Source organism: Pinus tabuliformis, chromosome X (genome assembly GCF_031772625.1).
Source record: "Pinus tabuliformis cultivar Carrire ecotype Pingquan chromosome X, CPIR1, whole genome shotgun sequence".
In the NCBI taxonomy this organism is placed as follows: Eukaryota; Viridiplantae; Streptophyta; class Pinopsida; order Pinales; family Pinaceae; genus Pinus; species Pinus tabuliformis.
The window spans coordinates 244,026,580-244,045,558 of NC_142308.1; the positions used below are offsets into that span (position 1 = coordinate 244,026,580).

General features: G+C 31.6%; 1 long non-coding RNA gene across 3 annotated transcripts; it reads right to left on the bottom strand.

Annotated features, from left to right (window-relative positions):
* Positions 1-7,850: 7,850 nt before the first annotated feature.
* Positions 7,851-14,380, bottom strand: LOC149139285 (uncharacterized). Of its 3 annotated transcripts, none has more exons than XR_016264545.1 (3): positions 13,207-14,380; positions 12,880-13,032; positions 7,851-9,494 (listed from the first exon to the last, which is right to left on the bottom strand). It is a non-coding gene; the product is annotated as an uncharacterized LOC149139285 (long non-coding RNA). The 3 variants fall into 3 exon arrangements; XR_016264544.1 differs by having other exon boundaries at positions 13,182-14,380; XR_016264543.1 differs by lacking the exon at positions 13,207-14,380 and having other exon boundaries at positions 12,880-13,175.
* Positions 14,381-18,979: the final 4,599 nt, after the last annotated feature.

The following is an 18,979-nucleotide window of genomic DNA, read 5'->3' on the forward strand; positions in this document are numbered from 1 at the left end:
TCAAACTCCATCTGGGGTTCGAATCCCATGAAATCCATAGATTACGTTGATGGTCTTCCTTCTTCTAGCATTTCCACATGGATATCAACAAGGTAGAGAAAAATGCAATGCTACAATGTGATGTTGTAATCTGTGAATATTTTATTTGAACCCAGAGCTAAACTGGAAATGAAAAAGAAAAGGAATATTTATAATGGAAAATATAAAATAAATATTTATAATATAAAATAAAATATATAAATTGCAATTGGGTTAAATGATTTATTTTTAATAAGAATTTGTCATTTTTGTGTAAGATGCTAAATTAAAAAGAAGAATAAGAAGTTAAAAACGATATTGGGATGAGTGTAAACATTTAAATATGGCCTCAATTAATAATAAAAAGTTAAATTAATAAAAATAATAAAATTCAATTTGTTATATTTTGATTTTGTTATTAACTTGTGAATAGGCTTTGTTACAATACCATGGCTTATCAATATTACAAGTCCAAAAACCATAACTTATTTCACAGCCAAAATATTTTATAACAATATGACAAGATTCTTAACGGTGGATATTCACCCCCACATTACGGTAGATATTATTAAGTTGTAAAAAATAACCTTTGTTACAATACCATGGGTTAATATCATGGATTAGCAATACCACATGCCCAAAAAACATAAATTATTTCACAATCAAAATATCTTATAACAATACAAGAAGATTGTTAACCATGGATATTCACTGTCACTTTAGATGGATATTAACTTGTAAACCGGCTTTGTTACAATACCATGGGCCAATACCATGGCTTATCAATACAACATGCAAAAAAACCATAGCTTATTTCATGGTAAAAATAGTTTATTTTAATTTAATTTTACAACATTTTTTTAATTGAATCTAAAAGGGAAAATGTTACAATTTGAGATATATCTAAATCCTCTATCCTCATTACTTCTAAAAATATTCCCATAGAAATTAAATTAAGGTTTTAATAAAATTAATCTAAGATGGATCTATGTCGATTACATCTATATATATAGAACCAACATAAATCCATCTTACTTAAGGATCCAAGGGATGAGAGTAAGAAAAATGACTAATTATAATAGATTAAATATAGTGCATGTTTTTTTAAAGTTTTTCATTCTTTTATTTTCTTTGACATGATTGATCCAAAATACAGGTTTAATATTTTACAACAAAATAATTTTTTTAATTTAGATAATTTATTAAACACAATACACTGTGATCAAATTTAAGAGAGAGTTGGGGAGGGTGCGGAGAGAGGGAGGGGGATAGTGAAAAAGTTGGAGGGAAGATAGCGAAAGAAAGAGAGAGTGATGGGGGAAAAGACAGAGAGAGAGAGAGAGAGAGAGAGAGAGAGAGAGAGGAAAGAACAAAGACATAGAGAGATAGAGGTGGAGAGAGAGAGGAGTGAGAAGGGATAGATGGAGAGAGAGTGAGGGAGAGAGGAGAGGAGGGAAGAGAAAGAAGAGGAGAGGATAGATATAGGGAGAGAAGGGTAAGGGAGAGAGATGGAGACATAGAGATGGATAAGGATAGGAAGGGGTGGAGATAGTGATAGAGTTGGATGGAAGAGAGAGAGAGAGAGAGAGTGAGTGATTCGGGGGGGAGAGATAGAGGGAGGTGGGAGATAAGGGATAGAGAAGAAGGAAGATAGAGATGAGGAGAGAGAGAGAGAGAGATGGAATTGGAGGGGGTAGGAGAGGGAGGGAACAAGAAAAACATAAAGGGAGAAAAGTAGAGAGAGAGGGGGGTGACAAAGGAGTCATGGAGAGAGAGTGAGGGAGAGAGGAGAGCAGGAGGGAATAGAGAGAAGGATATAGATAGAGAGGGAGAGAAGGGGAAGAAAGAGATAAACAGAGAAGGGGAAGAGGGGGAGAGAGAGTGTGCGTATGTTTGGGGGGTGAGATGGAGAGAGGGAACAACAAAGAGACACAAATACAAATATAGATATTATATAGTATTATATAACCAACCTAGATCCATATTAACCTTATAAATATCAAGTGCCAAGAGGGATCCAATCTCTCGAGGTGCAAACATTTCCTCAAGTTTTGCCCTAGAAAAAAAAGTCTGCACCTCGAGAGATTGGATCCCTCTCGACGCTTGATAGATATGGGGTTAAGAAGGATCTAGGTCATTTAGTATGAGATTAAAGTTGTTTTTATTTGATATTATAGTCTTAAAAATTAAAATTGCTCTTGAAATAAATTTCAAATTGGAACTAGATCCAATTAGATTCACTGAATAGATTTTTGAAAAATACATAAAATAACTTTTTTATTAAAAAAATAAATTTAAAATTGCAAATTATTAGAGATAAATAATGCCAAGTTGGCTCACCTATACACCATGTGAGGATGAAGAAGTGTTTAAGGAAGGGTAACCTTTCAACCAATCTTTAGCAACCTCTCAATCCCCTATCACTTGTAATTTTAGATTTCTTGACAAAATTAAGATGACTAACATAAAAAACATATTCATATTATTGTAGTACTTGTTAGGTAGTATTTTTGTTCTTAGACTAAATTAGTCATTCATGTTAGTCATTTTTAGTTGTATTACTTAAGCTAGTCACGTATTTTAAAACACGACTAAATTAGTGATTTATGCTAGTCGTTTTTAGTTCGGTCACTTAAGATTGCTCTTTTTTGTAGTATTTCACTTGGAAAAGCTGTGGTGACTAACTTTTTTAGTCACCTAGTCACTAATTTCTCATTTTCTACTAGTTTAGGTTATAAATTTATTTTGGATCAACTCAATCTTTCTCCAAAATTTTCTAGATATACTACAACCCCAAACCTCACATCCATATAAAATAACAGGGGTGATGAGAGTCTCAAAGATGATTTTTTCTTTTACTCTGTACCAAAATATCTTTCAACTTACAATTGTTTACAAGCCCATAATAAGCTTTCTAGCCTCCAATTATCCTTTTCTCAATGCTATAATTCTAGTTCAGCTCATGATGAATGTAAATTCCCAAATATCTATATGAAGAACCTTTCTCCAAGTATTTTTTTTATCATAAATGAAAAGATCATAGTTGATATTTTTGGATTTAATTATCATGATTTTAATATTGTCTATATTAATAGTCACACCCATCTTGGATCAATAAGCTTGGAGGATTCTAAACTGTTTGTTAAGAACAACATGTATCCTTACTAAAGGTACAATATCGTAAGCATAAAGGATAAGAGAAATGATCATATGAGTGAGCCTGGGGCCATCACATCATGAAACTTCCAAAAACTTTTATAACTTATCAATGTAGATGCCAAAGAGGGTATGGGATAGGGAGCACCTTTGTTTGACTCCAATATTGCATTTAGTTTCTTCTAACCAACCCTCATTGGTTTTAGGCTTGGAAATAACATTATTGTATAGCTTAATCACAAAAACATGTAACTCGAGAGTAACTATTATCTCTTCTAGCCTCTTTCATAGCTTATCCCGAGGAACTGTGCCAAATTTTTTTCTAAAGTCAACAAAACAATAGAATCGATCGATCTTGTATTGTGACATTCCTTTGCAATTAACCTAAGGGTAACAAAATGGTCTATATTTGAGTGATGTCTCCTAAATCTAGCTTTCCCTTTAGCTCTTTTACGTCAGTTTTCAAGCTAAAGGTCTTGTTTTCCAAAATGATCCCATACAATTTTGCTAAAATGTGGTTAATCATATGGTCCTATAGTTAGAGGAAATTTTATCTCCACTTTTAAAAATAGATATGATAAGGCTTTGCTTCCAAGGCTTAGGGAAGCATTGTTTCACTGTGAAATTGATGAGTTTGTGTATATGAGGGATAAGGACAATCATTCCCATTTTGAAATTTTCATTTTGGTAGCCTTCAATATCCCTATCTTTCCCATTATTGAGATTCTTAATCATGAACTCCTTGTATTTTAAAGATAGGATATCCTCCTCAGTAGGAGTGTTCAGGATGGTGCCCATGATGTTAGGGAAATCATAAATATTCTTAAGATAAATATCCTAGTTATTTAAGGGGATCAAATTATTTCCTTTCATTTTACAAACATGAATTTTCCTCCAAAAATTTCTAGGCTCAACTTCAGAAGGTGCATAAGATGCTCTTGCCTCCCATTTATATATGACATTTTCTTCATTTTGATAAGAGCTTTCTACATATGTATGTTTCAATATTTACGATTTCATTAGGAGCATCTTTAATTGCTTTCCTAGATATTTTAAAATCATTATCATACCAAGGGTTGGAAGTTATATTATTATTTTTATAAGACACCACGGTAGAGAACTTGTTAATGACAGTGAAAAGGGCTATAGTAAATTGTGGTAGATGTAATCAATGTTATCATTATACATTAAGAAAGATAAATCTATTTTTTAATACTTTAAGAAGAGATCCATTTTACTTCTATCAAACGAATGTGCCTTTAACTCTCACAATTCTTGTGTATGTGGCTTGTGTGCATGTCAAGGTTTAGAGTTAAGGTTAGAGGTTTGTGGTTAGAATTAGGATCATGGTCGGTTAGGAGGTTGAAATTACAATATGGTCGAGAACATGGGTATTAGATATCACATAATCCATAACACTACTACTAACCCTATGAACCAAAGTCAACTTGCCAGAGGTTGGCCATATATTAATTCTATTACATGTTATCAGGTCTTGTGAACTACAAAGCTATATAATAAAACAAATCAATATATATTATAATAGAAGAGAATAAGAAATTAATAAATAGAATACAAAATAAACATAACAAAATAAAATAAAATAGACCAATAAAATAACATAGTATAATATATAAAATAGTTCCAATTATACTAATTTTATTAAATATTTACCAAAGTTCACAATATTAAATTAATATAATCTACACATGGAAACTAAGGATATACTAATTATAATATGACAAATAATATAATCATTCAAACATCTGCCTTTTGGATCCATCACATAAATAAGTTGATTTCCTATGTGTTTCAAACCAACTAATGTGGTTCATCATGAGGATGAGATATTTCTATCAAAACTCACTTACTTGAACGCTTGTGCTTACATATTACGAAGATAAATAATGTTTAAATATTTCTATTCGTAAAAGCCTTGATTCAGATAATAAATCATTATTACTCTTTTAATTATATAATCAGAATGTGTGTGTGTGTGTGTGTGTGTATATATAGATATATTAATCTTCTTATAATAATAATAATATATTAACTAATATAATTACTATTTTAATATTCGTGAGAAAAAAATTAATATTTTCATATTAATGCTAATATATTACATAATAATTAAAGTGTTAATTATATTTTTATTTTTTTAAGTTTGGTAGGACTACATATTCAACATGTGCAATATATCACCTCGATCGGGTCAGGGAATTGAACTGGTGACTTCACATCGAGTGCTTTAACAAAGCACCCAATTACCATCTACCCAAGATTCAAGAATTGAACTAATGACTTCACATCAATCAGTGCTTTAAAAGAGCACCTGATCACCATCTATCCAAGATTCTATGGACGAGTTAATTATAATTACTATATTATATTATAATTAATATTTATTAATTATTTATATAATAATTCTATTATAATAATTAAATTAATAATATTATGTATGTCTTTTTAGTGACATAAGTAGATTGATTTACGTGGAATTGTTAAATTCTAATAATGTTTGATTGAGGTTGATACATTGATTTCAATGTAGATTTTTCTTTCTAATATTATATGATTGTTTACACTAAATGCATTGATTTCAATGTAGATGCTAATTTATAATCCTATTTAATTGTTTGCACTAGATGCATTGATTTTAGTGTAGATGTTAATTTTATTTATTTATTTATTTATTTATTTATTTATCTAATGTAACTAAATGGATTATATGAATTAATTTCAAAGTAATTAGATTAATAGTGTAAATTGATTTCACTATATGCACAAAAAAATATTGGCAATGTGCACTAATTCTTTTGTATAAATTACTTATGATTCATACAATCACATACTTGGATGCTTCCACAAAAGAGTCCTTTGATCACACAAGACATTTGTTTGCAACAAATGATGATGTACAACATCATCATATGTGTTGCTTAAAAAACTTAAATTATCTCATTGCAGTGAACGTTGTTGCAAGAGGATAAAAAAACTACTCCATCGAAACATACGAGGGAGACATGGAATTTGAGCTACTTATTGTTGTTGAAGTTTGAGTGATGCTTACATCAAACATACGGACTAATGTAAAACTCCTAATTTCCCTCTTGGAGTTATACAAAATTTGTGTATTACCTTGGAATTTTACCACAAAACCCTTCACATATGTTTTACTAAAATTTGATAATTATGTGGGAGTTTCATGGAATGAATTACCTCCTCAAACAATTCTTATTACATCCATTGAAAGATGCAATAGAAAACAAATTCTTTTGAAACTTTCTTGGGATTTGGCAATCCATAAGTCACAATGATTGACTTTGGAGAAAGCTACTATTAATATTTGGAAGCAAGAGAGATGAGATATGACATCTACTACAATATAACGAGTTAAAGATTTTGAATGGTATATAATTTTAACCTTCCATTCCATGCGATGGATATGAAAAATGACAAAAACACCAAATGTGACTATAAAAAGAAGTAGAAAAAGAGAGCTTGAGATTGATCATAATTTATATTATCTGTAATTGACTACATTCTTACTATTCATATTTTCCATTATTCAACATTGTCACATTATGAACCTATAGGAGGTAGCTCAATTGGCGATTGTTGTGTTATGAAGTATGATGTAAATCATGAAATTCAATGTTCAAATCCCGCATGGGGCAAGCCAAGAAAAAAACACATTGTTATAGTATACACCACTAAAAATGACCTAGATACATCTTAACCTTAGATTTAGTAAACGTCCAATAAGATCAAAATATCTCAAGGTACATACCTATTTTTGAGTGAAAAACTTCAAAGAAAAAATTACACCTCGAAAGATTTAATCCCTCTTGGTGCTTGGTAGATTAGACTTAAGATAGATTTAAAATTTAAAATTTTAATATAAACATTTTAACATGTAAAATTTGTTTATATATAATAAATTTGTAAAAGAAAAAAATCTTAAAATACATTTAACCTTCCTTCTATTTAAAATATCATTTTAGTCCCTTCTTTTATATATATCAAAATATACATATATAGTTTGATAATGCATTAAAATCACCTAAAAATTACACACGTTTGGGCAACACCAATTTTAAAATAATTTGTTTTTAAAATTTTTTTAGTTATTATAACATTTTGAACCAAACCTTTTAGAGTGTAAATAAAAATATAATAAATATAATATATATATATTATTTTAATATTAAAGAACATTACGCTGAAAAAATTAATATTTTATTTCAATTTTAAAATATCATCAAACTGGATGATGAAGAAAAAATATAAAAATAACCTATCATCACTGTTATATTTTACCGTTAACCTTAAAAGTAATCCGAAATAGATATATTTTTCTGATATTTTAAAAGAATAAATGAAAAATGGATAACCAGAATTAGATTAGAATTAGAATTAGAAATTGAAATATATATATATATATATATTCCGTAATTACAGATAATATAGTTTTTTTTCCTGTAACATTATGTATAAATCCCACTGATCAATCATGATATTATGTTGGATTTTTTTACTTGGTATTATATATAAAAACACTGAACCCCGATAAAATGGTTGATTTTTCTAAGTAATTATAATAATTAACTACGGTTAGAATGGTTGATAACTCTACCTTTTCATCATTAAATTAATGTCTACCTGTTTTCCATTAAAAAAAAAATGACATTTTCATCCATAAAATTACATTTTCATATACTTACAGAAATGCGTTTTCAGAACCTACCTCCATTAAAAGAATAAAAATCTGTTAAAAAAAAACTCTCACAGCCCGAGAGGATTTACATCACGCCCATTCACAGCCTCTCACCGGAGCGTCGTCAAAAAGTAAACCACAAAAATCCAAAATATACATTTTAATACAAGGACTCATGCCTTCAAAAAAAGAGTACAGGCCTCCTCAAACTAAAAATCCAAAAATTCTCTCTAGTAATTTCAATAGAAATAAACACCAGACCTGATATACCACCAAAAAGGGACTTCATGGGATTTTTCTATTATTATCTGCTTTGTGGCAATCCAGGGTGAGTCTCATGGAATGGAGGGTTGCTATACTCAGATACAGATCCAATCTTGTCCTCCTCAATAAGTCATTTATGGACCAAGTGGCATCTGGACACCCCACTTTGGAAAGGACATCTGCTTCATGATTCCTTTCCTTGTATATGACCAAAGGAAAGAGAGTTCAAATGACTGCATATTCATTTCGTCTCCTCCAAGACAGGAAGTAAAGAATTTTTTGAGTAAAACATTTTACCGTTTACCCATTTGATAACCTTCAAAGATACCCCAAATAAATACTTGTAATCTATTGATGCCTTCATCTCATACCAGCAGCAAAAGCAGCAACAATATCAAGGTCATCATCTTAGCATAGTTATTGGTGGCTTCCCCTAGGCCAACTCAACTTGAATCTATGCCAATCATTGATGTAAACAATCCCTCCTGCTTGAAAAGATTGAGGCTTTCCTTGAGCAGCTCTATCAAAACAAGCTCAATACCCAGATCTATCCACTTCCTCACTTAAACCACCTTGTGAAGCACGCTGAATAGGGAAGATTAACTTATCATCAAACAAGCTGACATACCTGGCAAACCAAACTCCCCAAGCTACTATTACAAGGAAAGCTTTAAAAGTCTTCACCAAAAAATTATTCACTGCCTTGAACCTTCCTCAAACCTATTACTGATGTATGTATTTTTTTGGCCACACGGTTGGTAACTTTGAAAGAATCTGCAGATTACTGTTACAAATGCTTTAAAAACAAAAGAACAAAAAAAATCAACCTCAACCAATAACAGAAGCCATAATAGCAACAGGTAGTCTGATCAGTGTTTTTGGACCTTTGAACAATAAACTCCACCGAGAGCTCTCTCAATCTCTCATATCACAAGAATCGCAATCGCTGGTTGCATTCAAGAACCTCATCACCACAGATCCAGAGTAACAGAGTCCATGACAGATTAATGGACTCCCACCGTGTCTTTGTGCAACTGGACTGCCGTTACCTACAGCAACTGTCGTCCAATGGACAGAGTGGTCGCCCTTGAACTCAAATCAATGGATCCTCATGGCCCCATTTCTCCATTTCTCAGAGGCTTCAACGAGATGGATTTGGAAGATTTAATGAATAAATGGCGGCTGATCTCATGGGCGCCAACCTATGCCACTAAAATAAAGATAGGTGGCCGTGCACATCCATAGAGCCGAGGTTGAGGGCAATCAGTCTGTCCATATTTGATGACGGGTGCTGTAGTAATGTCAGTCCAGTTGCACAACGACATCGCCGGACTCGAATCTGCAATAGACATGGATTCTTAATAACAATTTCTTGCTGGTGATGAGGTTCTTGAACCCAACAGGAATGGCTGATCAATCTTGAGACACAGGAGAGACCGAGACTGAACCAACACCACGAAAAATGACAAAGCTATGAGGAATTTATTTTTAACAAGGAAAAACTGGAATCTGCTTTATGTAAAATCGCGCCTACACAATTGAGTTTGGATGTCATTGAAACTACGAAATGCATTTTGTCTGCCTGCGGGGCCACAGTCACGTGAAAATCATGATGTGTGGAAGGTGGCCGACCACTTTACCTGACTTCCATTGGAAGTTGTTTTAATGTTTAGTCATTTCCTAATAATCTTGTTAAAGCTTGGAGATAATCCGATGCATTCTACTCATCGGAGAAAGTTATATACACATTATTACTTTCACCGTGATATTAAAAAAATATATATATATATATATATATATGAGAAAGTTAGATACACATTATTACTTTCACCGTGATATTAAAAAATATATATATATATATATATAAAATTAGAAAGGGGTGGTTTTTTGGGTTGAATTATAATTTAAAAAATAATTAATATATATATATATATTTTAACTTAAACTTTATAACGGCCATTAAAGCATAAAGGGTGGTTACATACAAATGTTGAAATAAGGATAATTTATTTTTCTCCGAAAAAGAGTTTAATAAACAACAAACTAGCATTTGCACCGAGAAGTGCAAAGGTATGCTTATAGTGTTTTTGGGTTTTTAACTTTTAGAAAATTTATACAATAGTATTTGAAATAGAAAGGTTTTTAATTTCTTAGTAGAAGTCGGGAGATCGACTAATCAAACACGCTTGAAGATTGGGTATCTTTTAATTTCTTATTAGAAATGGGGGATCGACTAGTCGAACATGCTTGAAGATTGGGTATCTTTTAATTTCTTATTAGAAGTCCGGTGATCGACTAGTCGAACACGCTCGAAGATTGGGTATCTCTTCAAAGGTCAAATGTGTCATGGGGCCCGACTATGCGGGATGTAATTTTATAAAAGGGGTTTCTCTTAATATGTATATATATAAACCAGAGCTCTGTGAGTGTCAATATTGAGATATAATAGAGGAGAACCAAAGGAGTTAAATTAAGGCAATCAATAAGAAAGTTGGGAAATTGATGATAGTTGTATATTGGGATTGCAAATAAAAAAAGGTAAAAAAAGGAGGGAACTAAGAATTTGATTACTACATTAACCATATGATTAGTATTAACATGGCAACACAAATGCCCAACAATTTTGTATAGCTCAAATTTCTAAGAACTTTCTAACAAAATACCTACTAAACAACCCCAATATGGAAGCAAACACTTCCATTTCTACAAAATAGTGATCTAAACACCCATTGGAAGGACCCAAAGACCCATACACCTCAACTGTTCTAGGAATTTTGTGTCAAGCTTCTTATAAAGTTTAACACAATATAACTGGTATATTTTTCTTTTTAAATAGAAGTCCAGTAAGCCTTTGCATTTGTTTAGAGGTCAATATGAACATCAAACTAAATGGAGAGGTCAATATGAACACCAAAATAATTATAGAGATCAATATGAACACAGAACAAATGTTACACCCTACAACATGACATTCCTATTACACCCATTGAAAGATGCAATAGAAAATAGATTCTTTTGAAACTTTCTTTGGATTTAGCAATGCATAAGTCACAAGGATTGACTTTGGAGAAAGTCACTATTAATATTGGGAAGTAAGAGAGATGAGATATGATATTTACTATGATATATCAAGTTAAATATTTTGGATGGTATACAATTTTAACCTTCCATTCCATGTGATGGATATGAAAAATGACAAAAGTAACATATGTGACTATAAAAAGAAGCAGAAAAAGAGAGATTAAGGCTAATCATAATTTAAATAATCTGTAATTGAATACATTCTTATTATTCATATTTTCCATTATTCAAAATTGTCACATTATCAACTTATGGGAGGTAGCTCAATTGACAATTGTTGTGCTATGAAGTATGATGTAAATCATGATATTCAATGGTCAAATTCCCCATGGGTCAAGCCAACAAAAAAACACATTGTTACATCATACATGACTAAAAATGACCTAGATCCATCTTAACCTTACATCTAGCAAACGTCTGATAAGATCAAAATATCTCAAGATACATACTTATTTTTTAGTGCAAAACTTAAAAGTAAAAGTGACGCCTCAAAAGAGTTGATCCCTCTTGGTGCTTGATAGATTTAGACTTAACATAAATTTAAATTAATTTTAAATTTTAAATTATAATATAAACATTTTAATATATAAAATTCCTATATATAATAAATTTGTAAGTGAATTTTTTTTAAAATACATATACCTTTTTTCTATTTAAAATATCAATTTGGTCTTCTTTTTAATATTATGTAATTAATTAATATATCAAAATTTATATAATAAATTATATATATATATATATATATATATATATAAAAAGTTTGATAATGCCACATATGTTTTAACCACGCTAATTTTAAAATAATCTGACTTTTAAATATCTATTTCCAGTTATTATAACATTTTGAACACAAACTTTTTAAAGTATAAATACAAATATAATTAATATAATTTAAAAATATATATATTTTATTTTAATATTGAAGAACATTGAAAAGATTAATATTTTATTTCATATTTTAACGCTAACATTAAAAATAATCGGAAATGGATATACTTTTCCATGATATTTTAAAAGAACAAATGAAAATGGATATATATATATATATATATATATATATATATATATTCCGTCATTACAGATAATATAGTTCGTTTATGTAACATTTGGTATAAATCCAATTGATAAATCATCCTATTATGTTGGATTTTTATACTTTATATTATATATATAAAAACACTGAATCAGAATAATATGGTTGATTTTTTTAAATAATTATAATGATTAGCTACAGTTACATGGTTGATAACTCTACCTTTTCATCGTTAAATTAATGTCTACCTTTTTTCCATTAAAAAAAAAAAATTACATTGTCATCCATAAAATTACGTTTTCAGATACTTATACAAACGCGTTTTCAAAAACTACCTCCATTAAAAGAATAAAAATCTGTTCAAAAAAGACTCACAGCCCGAGAGGATTTACATCACGCCCATTCACAGCCTCTCACAGGAGCGTCGTCAAAAATTAAACCACAACAATCCAAAATATACATTTTAATATAAGGACTCATGCCTTCAAAAAAGAGTACAGGCCTTTTCAAAATAAAAAACCAAAAAGTCTCTCTATTAATTTCAATAGAAATAAACACGAGAACTGATATACAACCAAAAAGAGACTTCAAGAGATTTTTGTATTATTACCTGCTTTGTGGCAATCCAGGTTGAGTCTCATGGAATGGAGGGTTGCTATACTCAGATACAGATCCAATCTTGTCCTCCTCAATAAGTCATTTATGGACCAAGTGGCATCTGGACACCCTCTTTGGAAAGGACATCTGCTTCATGATCCTTTTCCTTGTATATGAGCAAAGGAAAGAGAGTTTAAATCATTGCATATTCATTTAGTCTCCTCCAAAACAGGAAGCAAAAGAAGAGTAAATCAGTTCCCTTTACCCATTTGATAACATTCAAAGATACCCCAAATACTTATAATCTATTGATACCTTCATTTCAAATTACAACAGCAACCTCAAGGTCATCATCTCAGCATAGTTATTGGTGGCTTCCCCATGCCAGCTCTAAACTTGAATCTATGCCAATCATTGATGTAAACAATCCCTCTGCTTGATAAGATTGAGGCTTTCAGGTCCATCAAAATAAGCTCAATACCCATATCTATCCACTTGCTCACTACTATTACAAGCAAAGCTTTAAAAGTCTTCACCAAAAAATTATTCACTGTCTTGAACCTTCCTCAAACCTATTTCCTCAAACCTATTACTGTTGTATGTATTTTTTGGGCCACATGGCTGGTAACTTTGAAAGAATCTGCAGATTACTGTTACAAATGCTTTAAAAACAAAAAAAAACAAAAAAACCAACCTCAACCAATAACAGAAGCCATAATAGCAACAGGTAGCCTCATGAATGTTTTTGGACCTTTGAACAATAAACTCCACCGAGAGTTCTCTCACTCTCTCATATCACAAGAATCGCAATCGCTGCTTGCATTCAAGAACCTCGTCACCACCGATCCAGAGTAACAGAGTCCATGGCAGATTAATGGTCTCCCGCCGTGTCTTTGTGCAACTGGACTGCCGTCACCTACACCAACCGTCCTCGTGGTCGCCCTCGAACTCACATCTATGGATCTTCATAACCCCATTTCTCCATCTCTCAGAGGCTTCAGCGAGATGGGTTTGGAAGATTTAATGGATAAATGGCCGCTGATCTCATGGGCGACACCCTATGCGCCTAAAATAAAGAAAGGCGGCCGTGCACATCCATAGAGCCGAGGTTGAGGACAGTCAGTCTGTCCATTTGATGACGGGTGCTGTAGTAAAGTCAGTCCAGTTGCACAACGACATGGCAGGACTCGAATCTGCAATAGAGATGGATTCTTAAAAACAATTTCTTGCTGGTGATGAGGCTCTTGAACCCAACAGCAATGGCTGATCAATCTTGAGACACAGGAGAGAATGAGAGGCGCAGAGACTAGGAACGAACGCCACAAAAAATGAGCAAGCTATGAGGAATTTATTTTTTACACAGAAAAACTGGAATCTGCTTTATGTCAAATCGCACCTACACAATTGAGTTTGGATGCCATTGAAACTACGGAATGCAATTTGTCTGCCCCGCACAGACTGGAACCAACACCACAAAAAATGAGCAACCTATGAGGAATTTATTTTTAACACGGAAAAACTGGAATCTGCTTTATGTAAAATCGCACCTACACAATTGACGTTGGATGCCATTGAAACTACGGAATGCAATTTGTCTGCCTGCGGGGCCACAGTCACGTGAAAAGCATGATGTGTGGAAGGTGGCCGGCCACGTTACTTGACTTCCATTGGAAGTTGTTTTAATGTTTAGTCCTATCTAATAATCTTGTTAATGCTGGGAGATTATACGATGCATTCTAACCATCTTGAAAAGTTAGATACGACATTATTACTTTCAGCGTAATATTAAAAAAATAAAATATAAAATTAAAAAGGGGTCGTATTGGGGGTTGAGCTATAATTTTAAAAAATTATAATTATAATTATAATTATATATATATATATATATATATTTTTTTTTTTCAGCTTAAACTTTTTGCCACTAATTAAAGTATAAAGGAATGTTAAATACAAATCAAGAAATAAGGTTTTTTTTGTTTTTTTTGGAAAAAGAGTCTAATCAACCACAAACTAGCATTTGCACCAAAAAGTACAAACAACATGTTTGTTTTGGCGTTTTTAATCTTTAGAAAATTTATACAATAGTATTTGAAATAGAAAGGTTTTTAGTTCTTAGTAGAATTTTGGAGATTGACTAGTTGAACACGCTCGAAGATTGGGTATCTCTTCAAAGGTCAAATGTGTCATGGGGCCCGACTATGCGGGATGTAATTTTATAAAAAGGGTTTTTTTAATCTCTCTCTCTCTCTCTCTCTCTCTCTCTCTCTCTCTCTCTCTCTCTCTATATATATATATATATATATATATATATATATATAAACCAGAGCTCTTTGACTTTCAATATTGAGATACAATGGAGGAGAACCAAAATAGATCAATTAAGGCAATCAATAAGCAAGTTGGGAAATTGAAGATAGTTGTATATTGGGATTGTAAATAAAAAGAGTAAAAAATGGAGGGAACTAAGAATTTGATTATTGCATTAACCATATGACTAGTATTAACATGGCAACATGAATGCCCAACAATTTTGTATAGCTCAAGTTTCTAAGAACTTTCTAACAAGATACCTATTAAAGAACCCCAATATTGAAGAAAACACTTCCATTGCTATAAAATAGTGAACTAAACACCCCTTGGAAGGACCCAAAGACCCATACACCTCAACTGTTCTAGGAATTTTGTGGTAGGCTTCTTATAGACTTTAATACAACATAATTGGTATATTTTTCTTCTTAAGTAGAAGTCCATTAAGCCTTTTCTTTAGAGGTCAAGATGAACATCAAACTAAATGGAGAGGTCAATATGAACACCAAACTAATTTTAGAGGTCAATATGAACACAGAACAAATGTTGGACCCTACAACATGGCATTCCTTGCATGGTTAAGAAGCTCAAAATCTAGACCAAACAATGACTACAATCCAAGTTCCAAGTCCATGGAAAAAAATTCTAAGTCTAATTCTAAATCAAAACAAAGTAAGAAATCCCTGGGAAAAAATTACAAGTCTAAGGAAAAAAATTTCAAGTATTCTAAACATCTGTGAAATAAAAGTGTGTATATATTGTTGCTGATTTTTTTTTTTTTTTAAGTACCAGTGAATCTTTTTCTTGAGCATGAGGACTCATTATCTAAGTTGATGCCACAATATCTACTACTTCCTTGTTAGAGAGAGCACATCCTATACCTATTATACAAAGCATGATGACAAGGACAAGCATAAGAACGAAAATGAAACAAAATACAATGCTTGCAAAGGACACATGTATGAAATATCTGAGTGGAGTTTGCTTAAACATGAACCTTTGACAATGCTCGTTGTAGTAGTATTTTCTTTTGTTGTTCAATAGAGTTGTGTTTCTAGTGTTGTAACAAACCACAATTTTTTTGAAGCCTTTGCAACTCTTGTTGTATTGTATTGGGTTGTTGCAACAATGGATGGGGCACTCAAGTTGTAGATATTTAACAACTAAACTTGTGATTCCAACAAATATCTTCCAAGTTCTTAGCAAATTAGACCAAAAAATGCGTCGGAAAACCCTCCAAAACATATAACAAATAAACTATGACATCCAAAACTACATCCCATAATGACAATTGCCACGTCTCAAAATAATTGCAGCAGTGGAGATGAAACACAGTCACTGTTAAACATATCCACATTGTGCATTGCATGCATTGTCTTTTATGTTGATTAAAAGAAGGAAAAATCCCAAATGGTCTAGTCACTGTGGAAACTATCTTCCCGATAAACATTCATGATCCTAAAATAATTGCAACAATATAGATGAAACACAAACACTATTAAGTGGATAGACACATCCAACATTGCATGCACTATTATCGATGTTGATTTTGATAAAGAAAAATCCCAAATGGTCTAGTCAATTAGTGGCAACCAACATCCCTATAAATATCCATGATCCAACAAAGTTTCCACTGACAATTAATAATTATACTCCCAAATCCTTGTATTTTTGGGTAAACCTAAAAGAGGTTTTCCAATTACATGTAGACACATATGGCCACATGATTTCACATAAAGGAAAACTACCTTCAACTTGGAGGATCAAGTTATAGGGGAGGATACAAATGTTCTAAGATACAATGACATGGATTTTCATGGAAAAGTAAAGCGAATAATTTTTGAACTTAAATAATCTCTATACAAGAAATCATCACTAGGTTATCATATCAGTAACAAGTGCATCGTAGGCCTCTAAAGTCACAACCTAGAGAAGTTACTATGATTTTCTTGACAAATATCTACACGTCAACAATGTTATGATCTCACGTGAAGGTGCTAGTTTTTCCAAAGTCATGGACTAAAATTTAAATTTCCTCCCATTGCTTACCAATGCTTAAAAGTATCCAATACCACAACAACAACAACACCAATATTAATGACATCAGTAATACCATAGGATGACATGAAGCATCCCATAAGGCATACAACATGTATGATATTGACACACCTATATAATAGAAACTAGGAGATCATCGAATTATATATATATATAGGTGTTGAATTATACAAAAATTATGTTAAATATCCATATTATATTATATAGAACTATAGAACTTCTATAGGAAACTTAATAAATATGTCCTCACTAATTTGTATTACATTAGGAAAAATATATATACCGATCTACACTATTAAAATGAAAATTCTAAATTCAATAAATTGTCTAGCATTGAATTCAAATAAGGTGCCTACAATAGATAATTATAGTTTCAAGTTCAAAACTAAAATATAACGAACAAGATTTTCCTTGTGCATGCCCATAATTCTCACATTTTGAAGCAAATAAGCCTTAAATCACATATTATAAACTTATTAATATTATATTTATATTGACACATAGTTACCTCACAAGGAAGCACTAGACAATACTGCAGGACTACCATCATGTCTCATTAATCTTAGTTTCTTCTTAAGAGGATAAGAATCTAGCAACACATGAAACACACCGAAACACATTGAAAGACATAAATGTGGAGCTACACAAGAATTACAACTTAAAAGACATGAATCTTCATATTGTCCTTTTTCACAATGCCATAATGCATAAACATAAAAATAAAAATCAATTATGAAAATAATATAATGCAAGATAAAAGTCAATCATGTGAGGATTATGTATGGAGAAACTATTATTAATCAAAACTAGTGCAATATTTCAAAGAATACTTGTACAAAGAAAATTGAATTTATGCACGCTGAACCTAAAAAGGGAGTATTAAAATTGTAAGAAAACAACAATTCAAACATATCCGATTGAAAGATACATGTGAGAATACCTTCCAAAGTTCAGGATCTTGCATAACAGTTCCATTACAAAAAAATTATTTCTTGAGGTCTTTAATGCAGCCAGGCTATGTAATATCCCACATCCATGAAGTTTGCAAAATTTTATGTACAATTCAACAAAGTAGTATTCACACTCAAACATGAAGGAAAAATTGTATAACTAAACCAAAGGTGAATCCACTTATGAGGAGCTTGCACTTGATTTTCCCCAAAACTAAAGTTAGGTTGACCATCAACAGAAGAAGTAACCGAAGATATATTTTGGTAATCCTCTTCATCCTCTAGCAATTAGGTTTCAAGAATCTTCACAACTTTATCATAAATCTCATTGTTATCATGACTATGCAAACTCTCAATCTGTTCAAGTCCTTCAACATCATCTATAAACTGAGCATAAATATTCACACCTCCAGTGTTCCCTAGGTCTCTTTCTGCTTCTCCTACTCTCAGAATATTCTGGAGACCTTCAAGGAAAACAATCACAATTGTTGGGTCTGGGAAGATCGCATAGTAGCTGAATGCATCCTTGATTCACCAAACAACTGTCAGAGTAATAATTAAACATAAGTATATCTCTCTCAGCATTTGGGTGTTTGGAAGTACATCAAATATACTTGAAATTAAGTCAAACCAAAATATTTGTGGACATACAACAATAGAGACATGCACATCAGTTATACATAAATGAATGAAATCACTACAATGAACTTTTTTTCCTCTTGCTCTAAAAATAGAAAAACATTCTCTCACACAGTTCAAGAAAACAAAAAAAAATTATGCACTAGTACAAAACGACTA